General features: G+C 42.3%; 1 long non-coding RNA gene across 1 annotated transcript; it reads right to left on the reverse strand.

Annotated features, from left to right (window-relative positions):
- Window positions 1-5,526: 5,526 nt before the first annotated feature.
- On the reverse strand, window positions 5,527-8,177 carry LOC129173260 (uncharacterized). The gene is made up of 3 exons (XR_008567204.1): window positions 7,934-8,177; window positions 7,484-7,582; window positions 5,527-6,393 (listed from the first exon to the last, which is right to left on the reverse strand). It is a non-coding gene; the product is annotated as an uncharacterized LOC129173260 (long non-coding RNA).
- Window positions 8,178-8,785: the final 608 nt, after the last annotated feature.

Here is an 8,785-nt window from a genome sequence, read left to right on the forward strand (position 1 = left end):
ACAAAATGTGCATTACTTTCAAAATGAACGACATTGCCACGTGTCTAATGATGGTTTATAATACAGTACAATAATAATTGGTTGGACTCTTTAGTAAATTCATGAAATTCATGAAAGCTGAAGCAAATTGTCTGATTGTTGTTTTCCAATGACTAAATAGCAATGTTGGATACTTCATGCATCATCATTACTGCTACTTTGGGTATTTCTGTGGGGCTTAGGTGAAATTTTAGGGGTTACAAGAGCTCAGCGATGAAAAGGCAGAACCCCAAAACAGGTCACAGGTCAGCTTTTATTGGGTTACCAATTGCCACAAGCCGAGTTTTGGCAAAAGGCTTTCGGGCTCATGTTTGTTGGAACAATAAATGAACGGCTGCTCATGCGTGTTCTGCATCGTTATGGTACGACATCTTGTAGTCTAGTAAGCAAGTTTGGCGCCCGGTAAGGTTACAATTATTTATGGTAAGCCCTATGTTTTCTTGACTTTTATTGTTTGGGATCATCTGTTCATTACTAGGCTTGCATGAGCTACCACTTTCAGTAATTAGCCTTGTATGTGCAAGTGTGGGGTACACCCCCAGGGACGAAAAAAAAAAAGGCCTCCTACTGTACCTTTTATTTCCGACAGGGTGTACTCTCTTCTCATTAGCAGGGCTTATAATGGAGGGACCATAAGGTGCACACATGGCTCACATTTGAAAGAAAAGGAATTCAGGTCATCGACACCAGAGGAAGATGTGCCAAATCTGACCTGTTAGGTTGAAAGAAGAGGGAGTCAATGTTGCATGTGCAGGTATTGACCACATGTTGGCTGACTGAGGAGCGACATAAAGTTTTCTTGCACTTTTTTGTCCCCCACAAGAGGGACGGCTTGTAGCCGCTGACACACAGCATACAGGAAGTAACCACAGTTCAGGGACATTTGCTGAAATGGTTTCCAGAACCATGACTGGATGACCCTTTTAGAACAAAAGGCTGCGAGCGCCCCTTGATTGGCCTCGTTCTCATGCTCCCCTCGCTTGGAAGACATCGTAGTCAGCTCTCTGAGTCAGGGTCTGTATATAAGAGACAGAAAAATACAACCCTTGGGGAAGCCCCCCGTCTTTCTGGGGGTCATTTCCTGTCTGGCAACTCTTCTCGCTTGTATTCCCACATCCCTCCATGACCTACACTTTTTGCGCGTCTGCGGAACAAACGCATGCAGTGAGAAGACACTCAGCCTCAGACGTGGCATGGCGGCTGTCTGGTTTGTGTCACGACAAGAAAGGCTATTAAGAGAGCGTGTCTGCTTTTCACTAATTAATTAGCGGTGGCGTAGAAGGGGGCTGTCGCTGGGGGTAATAAAATGAAAGATGCATGGTAATAAATTGTAAACGAGACTACAGAAGGCTATGAGGAAAGGAAAGTCAAGGGGAATGGTGTTTTGGGGTTCACCCTATTTTAAAAAGCGCACCATAGGACCTTTAAGGACCCCAAACAGGGTTGCCTGGACTGGGCCAGCATCCAACTGCAGATATTTCAATGTACTGTAGGGAATATATGATATGTGGGAGGTAGGGAGCATGGCTTGGACACAATATTAGGTACACCTTCACATTCCAGAGATGGATAATGCCCTTGGGCTGAAGGGGTGTCCAAAGTGCAGGCCGGGGGCCAATTATGGCCCGCATCTCATTTTTTTATTTGGCGTGTTTTGAAAATCAATTCATTCATTATTAATAAGATATAGTCTTAGGTGGGCTGTCAAAAATAGCACATTTGCAGCAGTAACTCATTCATTTCATTAATTATGTCAAAATTTGTAATGTAATTAATGCATGCGCCTCAGGACAAGCCACACCTCTGTTATGCTGGCAGACTGAGGCACAGTGTAGCGTCCCCGCAGTCGCACACACTCTTTTATGACTTTATTCTGACCTGAATGTATCAACAGCAGTGCAATTCCAACACCATAAATGCATCTCCAACTCACAAACATGTCGCCAGTCCGTTCAGGCTCGGAACGACGACTCCAAACATCACACAGTCTTTATTATGCGTGGTCTAAATAAACAGAAAGACAAAGAAAAAAAAGTGGACATTCTTATCACTCACTAAGTGAGGGGCCGTGAGGTGCGTTCATGGACACTCCGAAAGGCACAACAACATCTTATTATGCGTGTATGCAAAACAGAAAGACAAAGAAAAACAGTAAGTGGATATTCTTATCACTCGCTAAGGTAACGTAACAAAACGTGAATTCAACTGAAATTGCAGTGTTCCCTCGCTCCCAAGCGGTTCACCATATTTTTTTTTTTATAGTGCTTCTTTTTTTTTTTTAATTACCTTGTATGAACGCCACTACAGGCTGAGCCTGGCCCTGTAAGAAAAATTGGAGGAATTGTAGGAAGTTGAGTCTCTCTCTCTTCCCTCGCTGTTGGTCTGCGCCGCTCATTGTTTTCTGCGTCCTGATTGGCTGTAGACCTTTATCAATCAATCTCCTTCGTGCCGCCTTGCCATGTCTCCTGTGTCATTGCTAGCTTGCTAGCTTGTAATTGAATCTTCGGTTCGAAGGAGGAGGACTGCGGCAATATGTTTGAACGAGGATACAAAGAACGCTACAGTGCAGCGGAACGGCGCCAGGACGAAAAGGCACGGTCACAGGACAGGAATACGCGTGAGTGACTTAATAATTTCTGGATAATGTGTATGATGAGGGGTTTTACAGCGTTAAAGGTTATATCATCATTGTAAAAAAAAAAAAAAAAAGGAAGTTGGCTACCTTGTGGATTTCACTTATTGTGGGCTATTTTGGGAACCTATCCCCGCGACAAACGAGGGAACACTGTACATGCCGTCTTTGAACGCAACCCCACGTTGCTCACAACAACACATTAACTCGTGATTCAAATGTGCTACTATGAAAGAGACTAGTGTGAGGCAAATAGATTTTCAGACGTGTGGTGTCTTTTAGCTGGATTAAATGTTCAGTTCATTTTGGAGTTAATAAATAGATTTCATGCCCTGTCATTTATCTTTCTGTTCATAAAATACAGTAAAAATGGGCGTATTTCACTCAAAGTTGCAAATGGTGATTAATCATGATTAATTAATTTCAAAACTGATTTAAACTTTTAAATCATTTGACAGCCCTAATTATTAGACATGATACTAATAACTATTTGCGTTGTCCCCTACTGTATATGTCAATGTTTTCTTCAGCTTAGCATATATGGACCTACATTGGATTGGTATCTTCAATGCATCCTTCAGTTTTTCTGTGCGCGGCCCCCAGATGTAAAAAGGTTGGACACCCCTGCTCTAAAGAGTCTAACTTTACGAAGCCGCGCGTCCGCGTCTGCGTCCACGTCCACGTCCGCTGCCGTGTATTTACAGACAGTGTGAGGGACTAATGACTAACTCACACAAAGTAACAACGTCAAAGCAAAAAGGGTCTTAGTGGAAACATGTGCATCCTGTTGTAAATCAAGATTGTATTCATCTATTTTTCCTCTGCGGGCCTGACCCTCGCCACATGGTCCACCCGTATGGGACTAAGATAAAAAACAACCTTATCTATAACTTGCTCATGATTGATAGCATCCCCTGCAGCGTCCAATCAAACAGAATAACAAGCATTTGATTGTACCGTGTATGTGTTTAAAGCTACATGTGCACGCTTATTCAACACTGAACTCATGTGGGAGCCAAGGAAGGAAAGGAAAGAGGCAGCGAGGTGGTGGGATTGTGTGTTTACAAGAGGAACAGCTGTCGGGATCATTAAGAGCTTTGAGTCGAGCCGGACTCATGCTCACATGCACTACTAACACACGCAGTGTGTGTATGTTTGTGCGGGGGTGATTGAGTATGTTTATGCACTTAGAGGGGGAAGGTGAAAGAGATTCTTTCCTATCTGCCACTGCTCAAAGACTGACGACACTCTGTGTCTGAGAAGGATGTACACTGTAAAAGTATTGGGACACATTGCCAGTACACCCACAGGAACCTAATAATGGGGATACAAGTAGCAATGCAATTAACTAATTTGTTTAAACCTTTTATAAACTTTACAGTCTAACACTCTGTAATTGTCACTAGACGACTGCAAGGTGCGTTCATGGACACGCCGAACAAATAAACAGAAAGACAAAGACAAACAGTATGTAGGGATTCTTACCACTCACTAACTTAACTGTTATTGTGGAAGTACAATTTTCTGCATTTATTAGAAAATTAGAAAATTAGGGGTGCTCCGATAGATCGGCCACCGATCAGTATCGGACGATTTCCGTGAAACCTGACCTGATTTTGACCAAAAAACAGAAAAAAATAGCTTTTTCTGCAGAGAAGCACATTCAAGCAGAGTGACGGTGGGGTCTGCTGGATGTGGGGATGAATCCCTGCTCCTGATCAATCCAGACGGCAGCCACTCGTCAGAAGAATCAGGGTGGGGTCAACTGCATTTGTGTCTACTTCACCTTCATCACCCATGTCACCTATCTTTCGCGATCGCGTCACTAAAGGTAGATCCACCGCCAGACAAGCTCTCTGACAGTGTTAGCTGCCTGTATTTTTGGTCCCCACTCGATTTCTGCACGTGTTTCGCCTTTTTCCTCTCTCAATCCACAATCCGTCTTCTTCATAGACAATCTGTCGCTGCCGGTTGGAGGAAAAGAGAACTGTTGCCCCCTACCGGGACAGGAAAACATTGCCTACAAGTCAGAAATTCACACGCAAGATGAATAAGACTTTGATTTGTAGCTCAATAGACGTCTTTGGCAGTCAATGTTACCTTTTGAAAAGACGTCAATAGACGTATTTGGCATTGAAAGAGTTAAAGAGACCTTTTAACTTGAGTTACATTTGCAGTTCATTTGGAGGTGTTAATTACAGTACATACATGTATATTATGTCCTGTCATTAAGCTTTCTGTACATAAAATACAGCAAAAATGGGCATATTTCACACATTTGCAAATGGTGATTAATCCTGATGAATTAATTTAATTTTTAAAAACTGTGATGAATTTTATTTTTAAAAAATCATGATTTGACAGCCCTAGTATAAATAAATGTGATCCACTGTATAAAAAACTAAAGTAAAAGTAAAGTATTCACCCATCATGGAGAAGTACTGGCAGATGCTACCATCTTCTTGGTTAGAATGACACTTTTGCTCTTTGGCGTCACTGGCACAAAAAACAAAACTGCTCAGTGAGATGAGATCCCAGGAGATCTGATAACTTCAAGCGTGATGATGCTGTGAATTTTATATAAACTAAATATTATGATTAAATATTTCCACCATTCTGGGAAAACCTTTTGCTGGATTTTTTGGTGTATTAATGCAGACGACTGGCGTTTGATAGCGTTGAGATCAGTGCTCTCAGGCTCTTACACACCAAACTCATCCAGCCATGTCTTTATAGACCCAGTGGTTTCGCACTGGGGAACAGAAAGGGCCCTTCTTAAACTCTACTAATCCATGTTTAACACCTAATCCAACACTCGATGGATGAATAACTGATGATTAAGACGTATGTGCGCACAGTATAGTGGATTTTATTTGATCAGACGAAGGATAAAGGAAGTGTGGGAGGAACACCTGGGCAGGAAAGCTCCAAACCGCCATGTTCCCAGTGCTCCCCAGCTGGCTTTTATTACAGGGGGGATACAATGCTTTCAAAAAAACAACAAAAGATTGTACAACAATCTGTACAAAAGAACAAAAAATGTGCTTGCTTTACAAAAACACCCCAATGCAACATGGGAAATACATTTCCCGCTCATGCATTCCTTTCAGCTTTGGGAAGGGTCACTCCAGCCCCTCCTTTACTGACCTTCTGAAGTCACATTATGGTGCTAAGACCAATATGTCGAGGAAGGAACAGAGCTAGAAGAGTCTCCGTCGCTCTGTGAGAGCATAGTGTGGGAGAACAGAAGAAGTAGTCAGCATCTGGAAGAAATTACAGCACATTGCCCCCCTTGAAAGGATGGAGGGGGTAAGTGGAAGAATAAGGTGGGGGTGGTGTAACGGATAATAAGGAATAACAACTCTTTGATCGAAAAACTGCAGACAATCAGACTGAATCACATCATGACGTGGGGAGAATGTGCCTTGAGATCTTCAGGCAAACCTGGAAGCACAAATCCCATTAAACCTTGAATGCATGTGACTAAGTCTGGAATTGTGTGTGTGGCTCAGTCTTCCACAAATCACAAACACGTTAGAGATCTGTATTCATGGAGGGCTGGGGAGCCATCTGATTTGCAGCAGGCTGCTGTGATTCTGTGCAACACTGCCCTCTGCTGTTTCAAATAATTACTGCAACAATGGAGCTACTGATCGTTGAACAAGACATCTTTTACGTGCGGTGAGGTTGATGGCTGGTGAGGCACTGGCACTCTTGGAGGTCTGTTAAAAATGTTAATACAGGTTGCTCATTAAGAGGATAACAAGAAAAAGAAGAGAGTAATCCACTTTTGTTCAAATTGTTATTCAAATACTTCTTCGTGACCATCTATCCATCCATTTTCTATGCTGCTTGTCCTCACTAGGCTATCCCAGCTGACTTTGGGCGAGAGGCAGGGTACACCCTGGACCGTTCACCAGCCAATCGCAGGGCCTTCTTAGCACAAGTATTGATTTTTTTCTTAACTGAAAAACATTTGTGTTCTTACCTTTTGTCTGTATATGTAATACATGCAGCCTTTCCTTCTCCAGGAGAAGTTCTGATACTTTGTTGCAAAAGTCTGATCACCTCCAGGTGATCTTGGGTATATAATCCATCTCGGCAGTCAAATTCATTCATTCATTCAGCAGAGCATAAAAATATCTTCAAGGCATTTGACTTTCTGCTATTTAGTGCTGCAGCTGTCAAGAAAAAAAATGTCTGGCTTTTCCTCTATGGAAGGACGGCAGTGACAAGCAGGACTGCAAGTTTTTCATCATGGCAGGTGAGGCTCTGCCTCACTTGCCATCCCCGACTGCATGTCATTGGCCACAATGTACACTGTGTCAAACTCTTCTAAAAACTGCTTTATTCTTAGTAGTTAGCTGTAACTAGGAAGTTACGGCCTGAGGTGTGTTAGCATTGCTTTGTAAATAAAACGGAAAGAAGAGCTCAAGTGGGCCACACGGTGGCCTAGTGATTAGCATGTCGGCCACAGGAAGATCTGGGTTCGAATCTCCGTTGGGCATCTCTGTGTGGAGTTTGCATGTTCTGCCCCATGCGTGCATTCCAAAAACATGCATGTTAGGTTCATTGGTGACTTGAGAAAGTGAATGATTGTTTGTCTATATGTGCCCTGCGATTGGCTGGCGACCAGTCCAGGGTGTACCCCACCTCTCACCCAAAGTCAGCTGGGATTGGCTCCAGCATACCCACGACCCAAGTGAGGATAAACAGCATAGAAGATGGATGGATGGACAAGAGCTCAAGTTTTAATTACAATGCGTTTGTCACTTAAATAGATCATGCCTTTAAAAGCTACTTTGTGCTCACCTGGAGGAGCTTTTTCCCCAATGAAGGATGTTCAACAGGAAGCAACGTTGGTTTGCATTTCCTGTATGTGCACAGACATGAACAATATGGATGTCTGGCCTGTGTGTGAGACAGAAATGTGATATAGGGGATGTAAATAGCCACTCTGGAATCAGCTTTCACTATGTTATTTTATTCATGACCCACTCTATCTCTTTTTTAGCTTTTCAAATTGCACTGTAAGTTAAATCGGCTTGAAGCATTGTGCCTGATGGTATGTGAATGTGTGACAGGTGTGGTTCAAAGCACACCAGGGTGTGTTGCTATCTTTAAGTTGCCACAAGGAAATGTGCGGGGTTTGCAATGAAATGTTCTCATTACCGCTACGTAAAGCATATTTGCAGCGCAATCATTCATCAACCACAACATCAGGTATTAATCAGGTGATAATGTATACAATCTTACTCTTACCTCTGTTATCTCCACAAGTTTCTGCAAGCACCCGACTCTGGCTCCCTCTTCCCTTTCTTTCTTGGTAATTCTCCAGTCCCTCTGTTGCCATAGAAATTAGCCTAAGCAGGAAAGAGCAGCCTTTCGCCCATGCAAAGAGGGAAATTTGTTTTGTTGGATAAACAAAACCTGAGGCAGGGAGGCGATGTCAGGCATTCCAAGGACAATAGAGGTGTGTACTGGGCTGAAACACTTCACCCCTTTCATTCTGTCCACTGAAAAGAGACATTTCTCACTTATAGTCCCTATTCTTTGAGTAGCTTTATTTCAACAGAGAGAGACAGAACCAACAAAAAAAAATCCAAAATATCTTGACCGTTTTGAGGATGTCCCGTGGCAACTGGAAAATTCAGCTCAGTGTTTTATGTTTTAGTACAGAATCTGCAGGGGGTCGAATAATTATGTCCCCCTCACTGTATGTAGTTCAAAACCAGTGTACGATTGTGTCTGTATTGCATCGATACTTTTTAGTGCTCTTCTATGTTCATTTTCACAAATATCTGTGTTTTTGGTTGTGTTGTTCAAATGTATTGTATGTATTTATATATTGTTACATTGTCTAGAAACAGTACTGCATGATTTTATTTTGCTCAAACAATTGTATGCAATAAAAAGGAATAATTTCATCATTGTTAATATTGTCTTACACTGTTGTGTTTATATATTGTTAAATTGTTGACAAATAAGTGTGTTGATACCGATATTTTCTTTGTTTGCCTAAGATCTTGCTTCCGTATTTGTAGTATCGGCCTCATCTAAGCCAAACAACCTGTGTGACGCTAAACTCTCACCTTCATTACAGGCAGCCAATCG

The sequence above is a fragment of the Dunckerocampus dactyliophorus genome, chromosome 20 (genome assembly GCF_027744805.1).
Source record: "Dunckerocampus dactyliophorus isolate RoL2022-P2 chromosome 20, RoL_Ddac_1.1, whole genome shotgun sequence".
NCBI classification, from domain to species: Eukaryota; Metazoa; Chordata; class Actinopteri; order Syngnathiformes; family Syngnathidae; genus Dunckerocampus; species Dunckerocampus dactyliophorus.